Genomic DNA, 20,125 nt, shown 5'->3' with positions numbered 1-20,125 from the left:
ACCACCCACACATGTGGAGCCATCTCACACACAATCTGCCATCGTACACTGTTGCTTTGTAAGACACTGCACATATAAATAGTACATAGGGTCATCTGTGCATTCACTGCAGCATGTGTACGGTACCATCATCTCTCGATATACGTTATACTAGCTTCAACGTAACCACACTACTGAAATCAAAACACATTGCCGTCAGAATTTTCTTTTTGTAGCCGCATGGCCATGGGAATTGGCACAAGGGGGGGCGTCCTGCCTGTGATAGTTGAACTTGCAATAATTTAAATGCAAATGGAGTCAACTGTGTGCAAAAAACCTCTACAGCCAACATTACTATTCGCCATGTGGTGGATAGATGTATATTATACAAACATACACTCAACTTAAATGTTGTTCTACAGCTTTTTTGTATTGCTGTGTTCTTTATTATTTTTTTGAGTATTCTATGCAAAGTAGTTCAAATATACAAAAAATATGAAACATTGTACTCTTGCAGGGGGGTAGCATAGTTATACCTATCTGCATGAGTATATAATCCACTCTGGTTTAAAAGAAAGGGGTGGACAACAATAAATAGAAAATTGAAAGGGATGAATCCACTGTATGCATTGCAAAAACATCAATTAATGAAAAGCAGTGATACAAAACAAATATGCTGGAAATGCTACACCATACATAGTGTTCTAATACATATTGTTGTCCTGTAAGTACATTTCAATTGTATTCAGTTTTATCTTTTCAGAAAAGCATGCGTGTTGTTGCAGGTCTTGGTGGGAGACATAATGAGTAGGTCTACCAAAGCCAGGCTAAAGGGTGGTCGCAGGAAAGCAAAACCCAACATACCTCTCTGTCAACAGTGGAAGTGCTCATTGTAAAACAGCCTTGAGTGGGCTGCATGGTTTGCTACAAGGGCAGACGTATGAAATGTTACAAAAAATCAAAGATAACGTACAGTATAGTTGCTGCGCACATGTTCCACAAAGTTAGTCTGCAACTGTTCAATACGCCCCACAGAGCAATTTCCCATCCACATGGTATAAACATGGAATTTGCAGAAGTTATGTAAGTACAATTTACGATACACGTTTAGTGGGATTAAAATTTAGTATTATACTGAGGTACTCTGCCTTTCCTCTCCGTCCCCGAGAAGCTCATGGTCTCCCAAGCTATGGTTCTCTCTAGGTTGGACTATTGTAACAGCCCTTTCTAAATCTACTTGCCTCTGCTCTCTGCCCTCTACAACTAATCCAGAACAGGACTGCGAGACTTGTCCTTGGCCTCTAGCCCTGGGATTGTATCTCTCCAGCTCTGAAATCCTTCAATGGGCTCCCAGTGGATGCAAGGATTAAATTCAAAACCCTCTGCATTGTCCACAAGGCTTTCTGGGGCCTGGGTCCAAAATACCTTCAGCTATCCCTCTGCAAATACCTCCCCTCTTGAGCTCTTCGCTCCTGTACCTCTAACTCCCTCAGAGTCAGTTGTTTTTCAGAGAAACGAGCTAGGGGTAGATCTATGTCTTCAGCTGGGGCCTCCCTCTGGAACAGCCTTCTTGCCACTCTAAAATTTAAGGAGAACCATCTCTGGTTCCGGAAGCACCTCAAGACCTTCTTCTTTTCTTCTGCCTTTGCTCCCCCTGTCCCCTGCTGATCTGTTCTCTCTTGGCACTGTGCACCTGGCCACCCTCTGTCCTCCTGGCCCAGGTACCTGCTCACTCTGCCACCCTCCCGCACTGCCTCCGGGCCACCCCTTGCTCTGGGGTCTGTATCTGTACCCATACAGCCCCTCCTTTTTCTTCCTGCAATTATCCGACTTATCCTGTCTGCTGCCTTAAACCTAGCACTTGCCAATTGCTGGCTGCACTACCACTGTTTGTTGCCTTTATTTATTATTTATTTATTTATTTATTTATTTGTTTATTTGTTTGTTTGTTTGTTTATTTATTTATTTATTATTATTATTTATCTGTTTCTCCTTTGTTTTGCACTTTCCACTCTACCCCTTCCATGCACTTTTTCCCTCCCCCTCTCCCATGCACTTGTGCGTTCTCAATGTCACTGGGCCTAGTAAGATCGCTGTTTTGTTCTCCCCTGTTACCCGCCCTTGCCTTGTTGCGCTCTGAAACACTTGTGTACGAGCACGATAGAAATAAAATATCAATATCAATAACCCTACCATTCATGTAGTAGGCTATCGTATTTCAAGCAGTCCTACCGCCTATGGATTTTTCTGTCCAAACGTACTCATTTATGGCTGCAGCAGGCCTGGCTGCCTGAGGCCTAGAGGAGCAAGGAAAAGCATCCTCCATTGTATGGTGGGAGTGTTAAATGGCCCATTCATTTGATTGATGTGCTGCTTGCCCTTGCATGACCCGTGAAACAGATACCGTCTCTGCACTGAGCACCGTGAGGTAAAGTGTCAACTTCTCGCCTGTGGTTTGGAGAGTTGGAGAAAGGATTTCACTGCAAGTGTGACAGTCTCTAGTCAGTCTGGAAAATGGCATCGCTGTTGCTGCTTGGTTACACCCATACAACAAAATCTAAGGACAACTAAGTAAACAACAGAATCTTTGGATCTCAAAGAATATCAGTGGTGGTTTCAAAGGTACTGTGGCCGCGTGGGTCTGCCTCAAAAATTACCTTCTTGCTCCACGTAATGAAGCTGCGTTTCTCCTTGTTAAAAGCATTCTTGTATTTCAGAATTTACTCATCTCCGTTAATGCTGGTGCTACCGCTAATTCTGTGCCCTCAAGTGACCATACTTTGCCTTCGATCCACATATTGCTATATTTGAAGTCTTACAATTACCAGTTTTTTGGCCTGACAGATGTCGTAAATTATGCTGCAGTTCAATATCTGCGAGAAGCTGTTGCCCGTGTTGACAGATTCAGAGATATCACAGCGCCACTGCACAAGTTCTTTGTGATTACTGCTTCAGATATTGGATATATACAATCCATTTAGTATTGTACTGTTAATAGCAACCTGTTTTTGGGTGCTTTATTGACAGTCAACAAGGAGGCAACAGAGAGGGCATTGGGGGCGAGTTAAACTCATGGCCTTTCATTCCTAATGCGTGTCCAAATCCCAGGCCACGCTTTGTAATAGCTATTGTAATTACCTGCTAGCAAGAATATATACACTGTTATAATGTTGGATTTATGACAAACTTTACATTCAGAGTCGATTTTTACAGCCCCCCGCTCCCCAAAATGGAAAAGTGAAATAGCAATGCTTATGTTTTGGGACAGATTTGCTTACATGACAGAGCGGTCTAAAATGCATTTGAAAAGTAGATTTGGCTTGAGACGTGGAAAGAGATAGAACGCTAGTACCACATAAACTAATATTTTAACAAGTATAAAAATATTCCAGATACATGGTTACGTAATGTCAGACAGCATTTTCTTTCAACTCCTCTTTCTTTTTAATCATAACTTGGAGCCTGATTCATTGACATTTTGCATGATTCAAAGTGACTTTGCACTGCTTAAAATTGACTTTGCACTGCCGACACAAACCCTGAATCATGGAACTGTGCAAAGTGTATTTTTGCATTGTAAAGTCAGTGCAAAGTCATTTAGTACTGCAAACATAACCACATGCACTGACTTTGAACTGTGCAAATAATCCATGAATCGGGCCCTTGGTGTGTTGTGGTGTTTGTTCAATGTCACTCTCACTATTGTGAAGCTTTCTCTGACACTTTTCCCATGCTCTCTCCTTTTCAGTAGCTCAGCAGGTAAGGATTTGTACATGAGGTGGACATGACAGAGCACATGTTGTTGTTCCCTTTAAAAAAAAGGACCAGAAAAGTAAAATGACAACGGCAAACCAGAAAAGCATGCTTTACTATTTATTTTTAAACACTTTTCTAATGCACTGGCTCCCAGCTCCAGGGCACAGTAACAAAGCTTCTGGGCCTCATTAGGACCCAGGCAGCCACAGAATGAACGGTGCCAGTAAGGGACTGGCACCGTTCATTCCGGGCCATCCTATTACGAGGTCTGCAGCAGGTCCGCTAAGGAACGCCTGGTCAAACCAGGCGTCCTTAGCGGGACCCGCTAGCAGACCGGGATGCTAACAACGGGCCCGTGTTTAACGGGCCCGTTGTTAGCATCCTCCCCATTCCAATTGAGCACTATGGGAGCCCTATGGGGTTCAAATGGGAATGGGGATTAATTTTTACTGGAGCCCAGAAAAGGGCAATTATCGGGTCTGCCATGGTTGGCATGACCTAGTTATTTCCCTTTTCTGGGCCCCAGTAAAAAATCAATCATTACTGCCGGCAGCCGTGCCCTTAAAAAGGGCACGGCTGCCGCCAGGGTCGTAAATGAGGCCCAATGTCTTTTTAAAAGCAATTTCTAAAAATGGTTTCATATAGAATACAATAGCGTTGAAGTCTGCAACCTTTGGCACGCCAGATGTTTTGGACTACAGCTCTCATATGCCCTAGCTATCACTGTCAATGCAGAGGGATATTGGGATTTGTAGTCCAAAACACCTGGAGATCCAAAAGTTCAAGACTCCTGTAGCAGCACCGGCCAAAAACATCCTGTGCATCTCAGAGCTGCCTGTCTGAGCTCTTCCATGCATAATGTTTGTTTAGAGCTCCGAGCTAGTAATATGTCTCTCTAAAGCATCAGGGCCTTTCAACTCTTTATGTTCAAAGGAGCCCTGAGCCCGAGGGGAGTGGGGAGCAGCAACTGTACCAATTTCTCAGCCAGCAATCTCATAACACAAGAATATATTTCTCTCTATATTACTTTCCTTGTGGGGCTTTAAATGTGCACTTTGCAGTGCTCGTCTTACACGCTGCATTTGTTGGAGCCTTTGTAGCTGTCACTTCCCTCTGTGTATACAGAAGTGTTATCAGCTCATTGCCTTTTCACACTGCCATACTTTAAAAAAAGTATTTGGCAATTCATATGTCAAAAGTAGGGACGTCATCAGGGCCTTTCCACTCTTTCAGTAGAAAGTGGCCATGAGGCGCAGGGAGGCCTGCAGCAACTACCTTGTGTTGCAAGTCAGCAGTGTAATAAAGCAACAATATATTTGCTACTATATTACTTTTGTTCTGGGGCTTAAAATGTGTGCTTTGAAGCGCTCGCTTTACAATCTGCATTTTCCCGTGTGCCCATCATTTAACTTGGGGTATACGGATTTGTTATCACCTCATTGTATGTTTGAACAGCAAAATATGTCTTAATGAGGACGAAGTTGGTCACAGTGCTTGCAGCTCACACATTTGGTACATTTCTTTCTCGTGTTGGGTCAGAGAATAAGCTTCCTTTCTTGCAATCTCTTCCAGGCCATATGTCAATTAAAGTCATTTCCTGTGATGTTGTAAGTTCAAAGTTCTCATGACATCATTTCCTGTGATATCATCTGCTGTCATTTCATCGGGTCCAGCTGATGTGACATAATTTCCTGGGATCTCATCATTATGCTAATTACTATTTTTGAAACGTTAAGATTCCTACAGATTGTTGGTCACAGAATGTTGGGATGTAGGCGATGGCCAACCGCCCTGTGTTTTGCGGGACTTACCCGCATAGATGTTTTTTTCCGGTGATTTGCTGGCAATGTCTGCGGACCTCTAAACATGCCGATTTTGCCTTCAACCCCTGACTGCGTAAAAGCTGTTGTGCCCTGAGCTCACACTTCTATGAGATATTGAATGCCAAAGCAGAAAGGCTGCAGGGCAGCTCTCTGAGGATGTGCGCCATTTGAAGATATTGCTCTGTGTAAACAGAGCACTGCAATGGCAGCAGAAAAACATCAATAGGGGCCAGAGGTGGATATTAGCAAGGACTGTTGTCCGTTAAGAAATTTGCACTCGGAGTGAATACAAGCAACAGTGGAGCATGGTGTCTGGCAAGTAAGAGTGTAATTTTCAGAGGGAAGTGTACATTTTTTCTCCCACAGCAGTTTGTCTAGTACCTTCCATGCTGGATGGGGGGGAAAAGAATAACAGCATACTGATTTGCCTGAACATATTTCCATGACCAATTATATAGCGCAAGGTCATTGCAAAGTGCTCCTTTTCTCATAAAGGGATATGTTTTCTTTCCAAAACATATCTGTAAAACAACCATTGTATACACATGTATGTGAAGTACACCTTCAGTGATATGTGGGTAGCTGTGTACATAAGCCATATGTCAGATGTGTTATGGTAAGGAACTTGTTTGAAGTCGCAATATCTTACTTCACTCCCTAAGCAAAGGGTGTGCTCAGGGGCAAACCATACCAAACGCAAATAGTGACATTTGACTCTGTAAACGGCAACAAGTGTAATAAAGTACACCATATTCAACTGCACACATTTCAGGTCACCTATGGTGCTCTACCAAGTCTAAAACATCCTCCACAACCATTCTCTAATGGTGACCACCCATAGGAGAGATGCGGATTTGAAAGGGTGTACAATGGAGCAACGTATGGTTATAACAACTTACCCAAACAAGCGAAGAAAAAGAAATGCACTCCATAAACCTATTTGTGGAATCCATATACCAGTATGACAATGTTAGCATGCATGGCTGCAGCACATTGGGGTGGGTGTGGCCACGGCCTAGCCTCTTAGGTGCATGCGGAGGCATATGGCCTCCGCCCATGCGCCCAAGAGGCTAGGCCTTGGCCACAACCACTGCAACGCAATGCAGCCATGCATGCGAACATGTGGCCACATACCACAAACGTAACACAGGCACCGGCACCCCTACCCAACACCGCAAAATAATATAGCCATGCAAGCAAACATGTAGTCACTTACCGGAACCCACAAACATAGAACAACCTCCGGCACTCCTACCCATTTACGATCACATTGTGATGCTGGAAATGCATCGGAGGGACAGGGCCTCCGTATCCTTGTCCTTAACTGCTTTTCATCGTGTGTTCTGTCGTGTTTTCCACGCAGGAGTTCATGTGGGACTCCTGGCGGTGCAGCTCTCTTTCTTTTGGTTTGGTGAACGGACCCGTGGGATATCCTTATGGCACCCATGGGTGGGGGGTACAACCCTGTGCCCCTAGAGTATGTTTTTGGGCACCTGTGGGTGGCCCACAGAGCAGGGTATGGGCTGGTGGCAGCTCCATGCTGAATTTGACAGGTGCGCGGAGTATCCTCCATTTTGGGATACCCCGGCCCTGCCATTGGGATCAGTTGATTCCTGATGGAAAACAAGATGGCCCGGTGGCCTCTTGCTTTCTATTTCCCATTACCTTGTTTTCCCAAAGTCCTGGGAAGCCCTGACTCTGTCCCTTCCCCCTGACTGGCTGTTGGATGGAAGTGCCATATATGGTGTTGTTGTGAAGGCCCAGTCAGACTAGATGGAGCCTTCCCGGTGATGTATGTTGTGGGTACCTCCTGTGGGTGGGACATGGGTGAATAGAGTGTGTGACGAATATGCATTCTGTGTTGTGGGTGTCTAATATCTGGTGGTTGACACAATGACTGAGACAACCCTGCCCGAAACCGGTATGAATGCAGCTGGGAGTGTTGAATGGCTCTGTACTTGTCCCAATACACATAACTTGTTGTGAGTGTCTGGAGAGAAGTGAATGGCCTGAATACCTTGTGTGCCTGATTGGCTGCCTGCCTGCATGAATGCCCGTAGTCGTGATTGGATGCTTGAGTGTGACCCAGCGGAATGAATGGGAGATCAACAGTATATCTGGGGACCTCTCACTGCTACGAATCGTGTTCAGAAGCTGAAGTCCACTACGACGAGTAACTGGATTAACTGACGCTTGACCTTGAAGCCCTGCTGGACGAGAAGAATTGCTGTTGCTCTCCTTCACAATCTGAAAGCTGCTGTGCCTCCAAGGACTGACCCAAAGAGGACCTGGTAAGGCGCCCTCTTCCCGAGCTACGAGGGACCATCGTGCACAGCTGATCTTTCCCAACGCTCCCTGGTAGACAGACCTTCGACAGGCTGCCGACCCGATACGGGGACTGCTGCGGAACTCCAAGGAGAAGCACCCGGATTGTTGTCCACCACTGTTGACGACCGCCGTCGCCGACCGGAGCCGCCGTGCTCCCGTTTGCCTAAGAACTTCCATTGATCATCGGACGCTCTCGTCTGCATCGTCATCCGCTTGTCTCCCGCTGGAGAAGACCTGACCGTTGATGCGCTGAGGAGTATCCACCGGTGGGTTTCCCGCCACCTACAGACCGCAGAGACGCCGACGACTCGACGCCCTTGCTGGGCCACAGTTCTTCATCATCTCTTTGCGGTCCAGAACTATCGTCACCGAGGTGCCCCACATGCCTCTTCCTTGCAGGACGCCAACGCTCTGTCGTCGACGAGCACTGCTGGGAACGAAGCTGCCACTTCCTTGCGGTAGTTCACCCTGTTCACCGTCGGACGTTCGACGACCCGTGACTCCCGCCTTAAAGGGAGGGCACTCAAGAAGGGCGTCGATTCCCCGACACCGAACGCCAAGTTCCCCGACACCTCTCGACGATCCGTGGCTCCCGCCTGAAAGGGAGGCACTCAAGAAGGATCGGTCGTTGCATCGTCAGACAACTCTACTCCACCAGGTACATTGGGGGGTAAAACCTTAACAGGAAGTAGTAAGACTATTGAACATATGGGCCCTCATTTCAAGTCAGGCGTTAAGGGTTTAACGGCGCCGTTGCCGCCGTTAAACCCTTAACGCCTGATTAATAGGTCCCGGGTTTTAACGCCTGCTTTTTGCAGGCGTTAAAACCCATTCCGCAAAGTGACCTTGGTGCTAAGTACGGTGCCACAATTTGCGGCACCGTACTTAGCGCCTTTCCCCATTCCCATTATGCCCTATGGGGCAAAAATGGGAATGGGGAAGGGCAAATGGTGAATGGGGAATTACCGCCCCACTCACCTTGGAATGGGGCGGTAATTCCGCCATCCACCATGCCGGAGTCCGCCTGACTAGTAATGAGGGCCAAGGACTGGGCTTGTGCGATATATCTTTATTTACAGGTTGCCCAGGTGGGGGGATCTCCACACAGAACTGTGTCCAGGTAACGGGGCCAGCATTCTGCCTATTGTTTTAACCATCTGACGTTCCTGCCTATCTCTATTGCTGGTTTACTCGTTATTGATCTGTGTGACATTTTAACCGTACAGTTGATGCGCTTTAGTGAGATTTGATAACATTAGTGGTACCACTCTAGACGTGTATATATTTATCATTATTGACTTCCAAGTACAAAGTGCGTTATTGTGATCGTGTACATACCTTTGAATAATAATTATATAAAGTCTGTGTTTTCAGAAATACAGTGTGTGGACATTCCTTTGTGGGGGTTCGGGGACTACACTGTACTTAAGAACCAGCCCGCATCACCTCCTGAGAAGCTAGGCCTTGATTGCTCGTCCATTGCTACCGTAATAGAGAATCTTGGCTGGGGTCTGCTGTGCCTCCCCTCTACCATACAGAGAGCGGAAGTACAGACACCCCCCACCGGTCTTTACACTGGTGGCAGCGGTGGGATGCTTATGGTTTTAAGAATCAGTGTATAAATGTGCCACTTACAAAATATCTGCACTTTATTCGATTAAGGTTTGGGTGTGTACAAAATAACTGCATTACAAGCAATGGAGTCTATTGCAAATGGTAAATTGACTCAGATGAGCTTAGAGGCTCTCCAGAGTGCTTGTGAAGCCAGGGAGTTAGACTTTGTGGATAAGTCTAGGACTGAGCTGATAGCTGCCCTGGTGCACTACCAGACCAATGGTGAAACTCTTGATGAGGGGGGAAATGCAACCAATGAGGACTCTGCCCCCGGGGTTTCTACTGAATCTGTTTCTGGGAATGCCGCCATTCATGCTGTCTCTGTTCCAAACCCCAGCAATACCTTGGAACTTGAGTTATTAAGGATGAAATTGGCCTTTGAATATCGCAAGTTGGAAATAGATGCTGAGCTTAAGAAAGAGGAGCTGGCGCAACAAGTGGAACTCAAGAATAGGGATCTTGAACTCAAAGACAAGGACACTGAATGTCAGAGAATCCAGCGAGAGAAAGCTCGAGTGGAGACTTCAGCGAAACCCAGTGAGAGTGTCAGGTCCCCAGCCACTAAATTTATGAAGGATTTGGTTGGTGTGTTTTCGGAGGGTTCTGATATCCTCCAATGGATTGAAGCGTTTGAAATGGCTTGTGCAATTCATGATGTTGACAAAAGAGATTGGGCTAAGTGTTTGCTAAGCAGAGTGCCTCAAACTGGATATGACTGTATTCTGAAGCTGAGTTTGGAAGAACGGGGTCGGTATGAGTGTATGAAATCTGCTTTGATTGCCAAGTTTGGCAAGACACCTACCCAATACCTTAAAAGGTTCAGGGATTTTAAGAAAAGAGAGAATGTGTCTTGGGTCGACTGGGTGAGTGCTGCGCACATGAATATGATGGGGTGGATTGACGGTTACAAGGTGAAAACCTTTGTTGAATTGTCCCACCTGTTGTTCTTTGAGTATTTTTCTGAAGCCTGTTCACCGGAGCCGCGTCAGTATGTTGCTGACCAGAACATTTTGGATCCCTTTAAGCTGGCTAGGTTGGCTGACAAGTGGGTCTCCCACCGGGTGTCCCCTAAGGACTCCAGTGGGAAGGACAGAGACAAAGAAAAGGGGGCCTCTCAGAAAGCTGAGGAGTCCCAAAAGCAGTCACAGTCGAATAAACCTAAACCCTCCTCTCCTAAGACGCATAAATCTAGTGGGGATAAGTCATCTGTGGGTGGGAATAAGAGTAGTGGTCCACCTGCTGCAAAGCAGGCTCCCGGTGGTTCCAGTACCGTACCCCGCACTCCCGGCACTTGTTGGGACTGTGGGGCTCTGGATCACAAAAGGGGTGACTCCAAGTGTAAAGGTAAGGCACTCGGAGTACAGGCTGTCAGCCTGACCTACCCTTACCCCATGTCTGAGGTGGAGGCCACGGCCCTCCCCTCCTCTACCGGGATCACTTTTGGTGCTCCCGTAGAGATTTCCTTAGTGTCCTTGGGGCCTGGGACAGTACGCGGAAGTACTGGCGACTATCCCACAGAACACCCGTAGATTTTTGAGAAGTGTCCTCCTGAATGGCCAGCCTTCTACTGGTTTGAGAGACACAGAGGCAAGCATGACAGTGGTGGACAGGACCCTGCTCAAGCCAGAGGACTACGTAGATGCTCCTCTGAGAACCACCAGGTTAGCTGGTGGGCCTCCCAAATTATCGCCTGTAGCCCGAGTCACACTCGTAATTGGAGACAAGACAGCAAAGCTTCCTGTCCTGGTTCAGGACAACGTCCCCGCTAACATTCTGTTAGGTAACGTTCTAGTCGAGTTGGGATTGATCACGGATGGTCTTCCCATGACTGCTGCTGCGGTCACTAGGTCACAGGTGACACCGGGTCTGGCTGTGAGTCAGGTACCCGGCCTAAGGCACGACGAAGGAAGAGCAAGAAGGCCACCTCTGTGGAGGGAGCCCCTTCTCTTCCTGCTGTCCCTACAGCACCCATTGGGATCCATCCTCCAGACGGGCTGGGTCCAGTGGTAAAGTGGTAAACCCTATCTCAACTACTGTGGGAGAAGAGCCAGAAGACTCTCCTGTGGGAGAGGTTCTCAACCCGGAGGATCATCCCGATCTTCAATGCTTGTTAGCTGAAGGGGGACCCTCCCGGGCAGACTTCTGTAAAGGACAAAGAGAGTGTCCCTCTCTCGAGGGTCTGAGGAAACAGGCAGTGCTTTAAGTGGGCCGGGGCCTGCTGGGGCCGGGCCCCGGCAGTCTCCAAAAAGTGGGGCTGAGCCGGGGCCCTGCCGGGGCCCCCCGACCTCATCACGCCATGGCAGGACGCATTATCCCGCCGCGGCCGCAGCCGCGACGGGAGATGCGCCCACCACTTTAACGTCAGGCAAGCTGACAGAAGTGCAAGCCAGGCACACCGTTGCTGTGCCTGGCTGGCACTTCCGTCAGTCACTGTAACTTTCTCTGATGACCCCTCATCTGAGGGGCCATCAGAGGAAGCTAGAGTCCTTTAGTTTTCCCTCGCCAGGTCACTGACCCTCAGCGAACCCGCGGGCTCCATGATCAAATATGCAGATTAGATCACGGAGCCCGCGGGTTCGCAGAGGGTGAAAGACGCCTCAGGGTCTGTGATCACTGCTCAGAGCAGAGATCACTGAGCTCGAGGCGCCTTTCTCCTTTGGCAAGGCTTTATAAAAGATGCCTTCAACTGTGTACGTTTAAGCCATCTTTTATAAACGTAGAAATATGTCTATGTTTATAACAGACTGCTTGAATCGTACACAATTCAAGGCATCTTTTATAAAGCTTTGTCGACGGACAAAGCCACCTTGGGTTTTGTCCGTCCTCAACGCTTTATAAAAGATGCCTACTTTTCAAGCCGTCTTTTATAAACATAGACATATGTTACAAATGTCTATGTTTATAAAAGGCAGCTTGAAAAGTACACAGACCATAGTAAGGTAAGCACACAAGTGTGCGTAATTTACTATGCTTTGTGCACTTACAAGCCGCCTTTTATAAACATAGAAATATGTAACATTGCTATGTATATAAAAGAAGGCTTGAAAAGTCACAAACCATAGTAGTACGCAAACAAATATATAAATGCTCAAATACATTTATATATTTGTTTGCGCACCTTACTATGATTTGTGCACTTTTAGGCCACACCCACAATGGAAGCCACGCCCCCAAACGAGGGCCCCCCCTCAATTTCTTACCCCACTTAAAGCACTGGAAACAGGCCCTGTCCCAGGCACAAGGCAAAGTGCCTAGGACTTTCCGGATTTATTGGGAGGGTGAGCTCCTTGTTAGTGAGCCCACTAATCCTGAACCTGGTGCCCTCAAGAGGTTGGTGGTACCCCAGGTTTACAGGCCCTTCCTACTGCAGTTGGCGCATGAGGTGCCCTTGGCTGGTCATCTTGGTACCAAGAAGACTAAGCAGAGGCTCTCTGCCCATCTCTACTGACCTCGGATGGGAGTAGAAGTGGAGTCCCACTGCAGGACCTGCCCAACTTGTCAGTTGTCTGGCAAGACTGGAGGCAGTGTCATTGCCCCACTGCAGCCATTGCCAGTGGTTGGCACACCGTTTGAGAGGGTGGGCATCGACATCGTCGGTCCCCTTGACCCTCCCACATCAGGTGGACATCGGTTCATCCTGGTTTTGGTAGATCATGCCACCAGGTACCCTGAGGCTATACCCCTTTGGACTGTTACTGCCAAGGTGGTTGCCCGGGCCCTCCTGGGCATTTTCACCCAAGTTGGATTTCCCAAGGAGGTTGTCTCTGACAGAGGATCCAACTTGATGTCTAGTTACATGAAAACCATGTGGAAAGAGTGCGGGGTAACCTACAAGTTCTCCACTTCTTACCACCCCAGACCAATGGTCTGGTTAAGAGGTTTAATAAAACTCTCAAGGGCATGCTAGGTGCTTTGGAAGAGCCCTAAGGAGGAAATGGGATCTCCTTCTGCCATGCCTGCTGTTTGCTTACAGAGATGTATCTCAAGAGGGTGTTGGTTTCAGCCCCTTTGAGTTGCTCTTTGGACATCCCGTGAGGGGGGCCCTCGCCTTGATCAGAGAAGGCTTGGAAGCCGCCCCTCCCGGTCCCGCCAAGCAAGTGGGGGACTATGTGTTAGGCCTCAGACAGAGGATGACACAGATGATGGGACAAGCAACGGCGAATCTCAAGGCCAGCCAGGAATTGAACAAGTATTGGCATGACCTTAAAGCATTGCAAGTGGAGTGGACTCCGGGACAGGAGGTCCTCGTGATGGAGCCTACCAAACCTCGGGCATTGGCAGATAAATGGACTGGACCCTTCCGGATAGTCTCCAAGATGGGCGAGGTCAATTATCTGGTTGACATGGGAATCCCAGGGGTAGCCCCTCAGGTATTCCATGTTAATAGGCTCAAGCCGTTCCACAAGCGAGCAGAAGTCTCATGTCTCTTGCTGGCTTCAGAGCAAGAAGAGGAGGAGAGTGAGCCCCTTCCTGATTTGCTGCATAGCAACCCTCAGGATGGCTCAGTGGAGGGAGTGCAGCTCTCTCCAGATTTGACAACCGAGCAGCAGAGGGCCTGCAGGACTTTGCTCCAGCAGTATGCCTCTCTGTTTTCGTTGACGCCAGGCCTTACACCGTGGTGTAAGCACGAGATTGACACTGGTGACAGCGTGCCTGTCAAGAGCAGGAGCTACCGAATGTCAGATACGGTTCAGAACCACATCCAGGCTGAGGTCGTCAAGATGTTGGATCTGGGTGTTATTGAACCCTCAACCAGTCCCTGGTCCAGTCCAGTGGTCCTTGTCCCCAAGGCAAGTTCCCAGGCCGGTACCAAGGATTGGAGGTTCTGTGTGGACTACCGAGGAGTCAATGCCGTCACCAAAACTGACGCGCACCCACTGCCCTGGGCTGATGAGCTCATGGACACCATAGGTGCTGCCAAATTTGTGAGCACCTTTGACCTCACCTCAGGCTATTGGCAAATAGCTCTGACGGACCATGCCAAGGAAAAGACGGCGTTCTCCACCCCAGAGGGACTCTACCAGTTTAGGGTCATGCCTTTTGGGTTAAAGAATGCCCCTGCTCCTTCCAGAGATTGGTCAATCATGCTCTCAGTGGGCTGGAAGCCTTTTGTGTGGCTTATTTAGACGACATTGCCGTCTACAGTGCCACCTGGGAAGAGCACTTGACACATCTGGGTAGATTGATGTGGGCCTTAAAAAGGGCTAACCTCACTATCAAGGCCACCAAGTGCCAGATAGCTCAGGGGGAAAGTCACGTATCTTGGTCATGAGGTAGGAGGGGGTCAAATCCAACCTCTCCCCAGTAAGGTACAGGATGTATAGGACTGGGAGACTCCCACTACTCAAACCTAGGTGAGAGCCTTTTTGGGTCTCACTGGGTACTATCGCAATTTCATGGCAGACTATGGAACCATAGCTGCACCACTGACAGCTCTGACTTCACCCAAGCAGCCTAGGAAGGTCAATTGGACTGAAGACTGTCAGAGGGCCTTTAAAGGCTTGAATGAAAGTCTGTGTCGGGCCCCCGTGTTGTGTGCGCCTGACTACAGGTGACCCTTTATCGTCCAGACGGATGCCTGTGACACCGGAATTGGAGCTGTCTTGTCCCAGTTAGATGACAAAGGGAGAGAACATCCTATCATATTCATCAGTAGACAACTCAAGGGTAGAGAACTTAGGTGGGCTACTGTTGAGAAGGAGTGTTTTAGTATAGTTTGGAGACTTAGGCGTTTTAGGCCCTACCTTACGGTGTGTACCTTCAAGGTCCAAACAGATCATAAGCCCCTAAAGTGGCTTATGCAGATGAAGGGTGAGAACCCGAAACTGCTCAGGTGGTCCATTAGCCTGCAAGGGCTAGACTTCACCATAGAGCACAGACCAGGGAAGAGTCACGATAATGCAGATGGCCTTTCTAGAAGGTATGTTGACCGTCTGGATGAGGGTGTCTATCCCGTGGGAGATTAGGCACCCTCCAACTCAGTCTGGGGGGGGGTGACTGTGATGCTGGAAATGCAACGGAGGGACAGGGCCTCCGTATCCTTGTCCTTTACTGCTTTTCATCGTGTGTTCTGTTGTGTTATCCGCGCAGGAGTTCATGTGGGACTCCTGGCGGTGCAGCTCTCTTTCTTTTGGTTTGGTGAACGGACCTGTGGGATACCCTTATGGCACCCATGGGTGGGGGATACAACCCTGTGCCCCTAGAGTATGTTTTTGGGCACCTGTGGGTGGCCCACAGAGCAGGGTATGGGCTGGTGGCAGCTCCATGCTGAATTTGACAGGTGCGTGGAGTATCCTCCATTTTGGGATACCCCGGCCCTGCCATTGGGATCAGTTGATTCCTGATTGAAAACAAGATGGCCCCGGTGGCCTTTTGCTTTCTATTACCCATTACCTTGTTTTCCCAAAGTCCTGGGAAGCCCTGACTCTGTCCCTTCCCCCTGACTGGCTGTTGGATGGAAGTGCCATATATGGTTTTGTTGTGAAGGCCCAGTTAGACTAGCTGGAGCCTTCCCGGTGATGTATGTTGTGGGTACCTCCTGTGGGTAGGACCTGGGTGAATAGAGTGTGTGACGAATATGCAATCTGTGTTGTGGGTGTCTAGTATCTGGTGGTTGACACAATGACTGAGACAACCCTGCCCGAAACCGGTATGAGTGCAGCTGGGAGTGTTGAATGGCTCGGTACTTGTCCCAATACACATAACTTGTTGTGAGTGTCTGGAGAGAAGTGAATGGCCTGAATACCTCGTGTGCCTGATTGGCTGCCTGCCTGCATGAATGCCCGTAGTCGTGATTGGATGCTTGAGTGTGACCCAGCAGAATGAATGGGAGATCAACAGTATATCTGGGGACCTCTCACTGCTACGAATCGTGTTCAGAAGCTGAAGTCCACTACGACGAGTAACTGGATTAACTGACGCTTGACCTTGAAGCCCTGCTGGATGAGAAGAATTGCTGTTGCTCTCCTTCACAATCTGAAAGCTGCTGTGCCTCCAAGGACTGACCCAGAGAGGACCTGGTAAGGCGCCCTCTTCCCGAGCTACGAGGGACCATCGTGGACAGCTGATCTTTGCCAACGCTCCCTGGTATACAGACCTTCGACAGGCTGCCGACCCGATACGGGGACTGCTGCGGAACTCCAAGGAGAAGCACCCGGACTGTTGTCCGCCACTGTCGACGACCACAGTCGCCGACCGGAGCCGCTGTGCTCCCGTTTGCCTAAGAACTTCCATTGATAATCGGATGCTCTCGTCTGCATCGTCATCCGCTTGTCTCCCGCTGGAGAAGGCCCGACCGTAGACGCGCCGAGGAGTATCTACCGGTGGGTTTCCCGCCACCTACAGACCGCAGAGACGCCGATGACTCGACGCCCTTGCTGGCCCACAGTTCTTCATCATCTCTTTGCGTTCCAGAACTATCGTCACCGAGGTGCCCCGCACGTCTCTTCCTTGCAGGACGCCAACGCTCTGTCGTCGACGAGCACCACTGGGAACAAAGCTGCCACTTCCTTGCCGTAGTTCACCCTGTTCACCGTCGGACGTTCGACGACCCGTGACTCCCGCCTTAAAGGGAGGGCACTCAAGAAGGACCGTCGATTCCCCGACACCGAACGCCAAGTTCCCCGACACCTCTCGACGATCCGTGGCTCCCGCCTGAAAGGGAGGCACTCAAGAAGGATTGGTCGGTGCATCGTCGGAGAACTCTACTCCACCAGGTACATTGGGGGGGTAAAACCTTAACAGGAAGGAGTAAGACTATTGAACATATGGACTGGGCTTGTGCGATATATCTTTATTTACAGGTTGCCCAGGTGGGTGGATCTCCACACAGAACTGTGTCCAGGTAACGGGGCCAGCATTCTGCCTATTGTTTTAACCATCTGACGTTCCTGCCTATCTCTATTGCTGGTTTACTCGTTATTGATCTGTGTGACATTTTAACCGTACAGTTGATGCACGTTAATGAGATTTGATAACATTAGTGGTACCACTCTAGACGTGTATATATTTATCATTATTGACTTCCAAGTACAAAGTGCGTTATTGTGATCGTGTACATACCTTTGAATAATAATTATATAAAGACTGTGTTTTCAGTAATACAGTGTGTGGACATTCCTTTGCGGGGTTCGGGAACTACACTGTACTTAAGAACCAGCCCGCATCACCTCCTGAGATCTAGGCCTTGATTGCTCGTCCATTGCTACCGTAATAGAGAATCTTGGCTGGGGTCTGCTGTGCCTCCCCTCTACCATACAGAGAGCGGAAGTACAGGCACCCCCCCACCGGTCTTTGCACACATACTATTATTTTACTTACAACCAAACCACAAAATCTTGGGAACACTGCCCCTGCATCCCCGACTGTCGTAAGTACTGATCACCAATACATCACAATACAGTAAACTACTCAATCAGCTGGCTAATGGGCACAACCGAAACACATAATCCATCCACTGGAACCCTATCCACTTCTATGTACACAGTATTTCAACACTACACTCAGTGGACACACTACAGGACTAATGACTCCATCACCTCCTGGCATGGACTGAAAACTGTAGGACGTGCTAACAATCACCACAGCCATGCAACCAACAATGTGTACACTGCGCACAAACAACACACACAAGGCAACATACTTGCAACTAGTGGGCATACTGTTCGGTGCAAGGGCTCCGCCCATGCACTGAAGCTGCTAGGTGCTTACCACAGTCAACAAAGCACACTACACCCAATGAAAATAACCTAATATCGTCTGCTATGCACTCCCCATCCCCAATTCAGCCTACCTTCAGTCACCACAGAAGCTAGTCACCTGACGAGCTACCCGCGAATTGCTACAGCACTCGCGGACACCACTCCCACACCACCGTCTCCTTCCACCTAAACAGATATATCATATGAACCACTTTTCACTCCCCCACCCTTTTCATCCCCTCTTCCCACCACCAGATGCCGCAAACCATGTTTTCCAAGCTCCTTTAGGCGCTGCACTATCCTCTGATATAGCATGGTGACGTTTCCCAAAATTGTGACACACATCACACTTCCCTTCAGCCAACCAATGGCCGCGTCCAATGTTCGCCGACATCACGCCACACTCCTGGTACAAAAACAAGTGTGCATTACATACATGCTGATTCAATCATGTACACTTTTTTTTATTAGTTACTTATTTGTTAATAATAAAGATCTGTGATAATTCTAATGTTTCCAAAATTCTCTTTGGTTTTATGCAAAGCATCTAGGAATCCTCATTAATGCTATCTGTCCCCTTCCCTTTTCACATAGGGGTATTCTGAAAGAATACAATATGGGTGCACCAGACTGTCCATCTTCGAATGATACCCTTTCTAATTTCTTAAAGCTTCTCAACCAAACCACTACCAGCATGGACGAGTGCAGCAACGGCATCTATTGTAACAGGTCTTAAGAACTACAGGATGACAGGGCGAAATTCATTGTGATGACAGACCACATGATATTGTTTGGGTACTAACAGCATGCCAGAGCTAGCAACGGCTGACATATATATTGGTATAGCGGACCTCGTGAAATTATTTGGACACACACAGCATGGTACAGGAGCCAAGGCTGGCATAGAGTGGGTTGATAGGCCCCGTAATATTGTTTGGGTAGTAACAGCATGAAGGGTGCCGGGGCTGGCATATATTGTTGAGACAGGCCTCATGATATTATTTGGCCATGCACAGCCTGCATGAAAGGGGGCATATTATGTTGCAGCAGGACTCATGACATTCTTTGGTCACTAACCATATTTAAAATGTCTATACTTGTCTATATGCATTGTGGGTCAGGCCTCGTCGTTTTTTTTAGCTTCTGTTAGTATGAAAACGTGTTGCAAAATGCTGCTGTTTACTATTGGCCACCTGGCAATTTCAAATGTGTGTGATAAAGGCTCCATTTCCACCATATTATTTTAATGAGTTACTTGGTTCGGGGGGCTGAAAACCTCTGACATGTTGTGGGGTTGCTCACTGCGCTTGCTCATGCTAAGTTAGGGAAAGCATTTACTCCACCTGCCACTACTGGCATGACCTGTTCTATGTGTAAGTGACGCATGCAGTGCCACTGCCCATTAGGGTCGGTTCTGTTTGTGAGATGGAATGCTGGAGTGCTCTTACCCATGTAATGTCTGATCTGCGTATACAAGAGAAGCATGCAGTGCTACATGCATGTGATTTAAAGTGGCCAGTGTTCCTATCTATGCCGCCAGTAACGGCTTAATAGCACAGGTTGAGTCAAGGGTGTATTGATTTCTGCTCCCTCAACCTTCTTTTATCTGCTGTTTTCAGCCTTGTGCCAGTGTTTTTTTCAAAGAAAAATGGTCGATTATTATATTTGCGTGCATTGATGACGTCATCGCGTTGGAACGTGCGATGATGTCACCATGTAAACAAACCGCACGTCATAGTAATTGCACAAAAAGAATTGTATTGGAACAGCGGGCTGGATCCAGCAGAAATTCTCTCTGATAGTAATTACTTTGGGAACTTGGCACTTCTCCTAAACTATGTAGGAGAGATTCATTTGGCCTACCTATCACTACTCTGCCCTTAGTGGTAGCATTTTATCATTACAGTTTAAAAGAACGGGATAGAG

This window comes from Ambystoma mexicanum, chromosome 2q (genome assembly GCF_040938575.1).
Source record: "Ambystoma mexicanum isolate Mex_15411 chromosome 2q, UKY_AmexF1_1, whole genome shotgun sequence".
NCBI lineage: Eukaryota > Metazoa > Chordata > Amphibia > Caudata > Ambystomatidae > Ambystoma > Ambystoma mexicanum.
The sequence above is the reverse complement of the archived record's forward strand: the minus strand, read 5'-3'. Positions refer to the sequence as shown.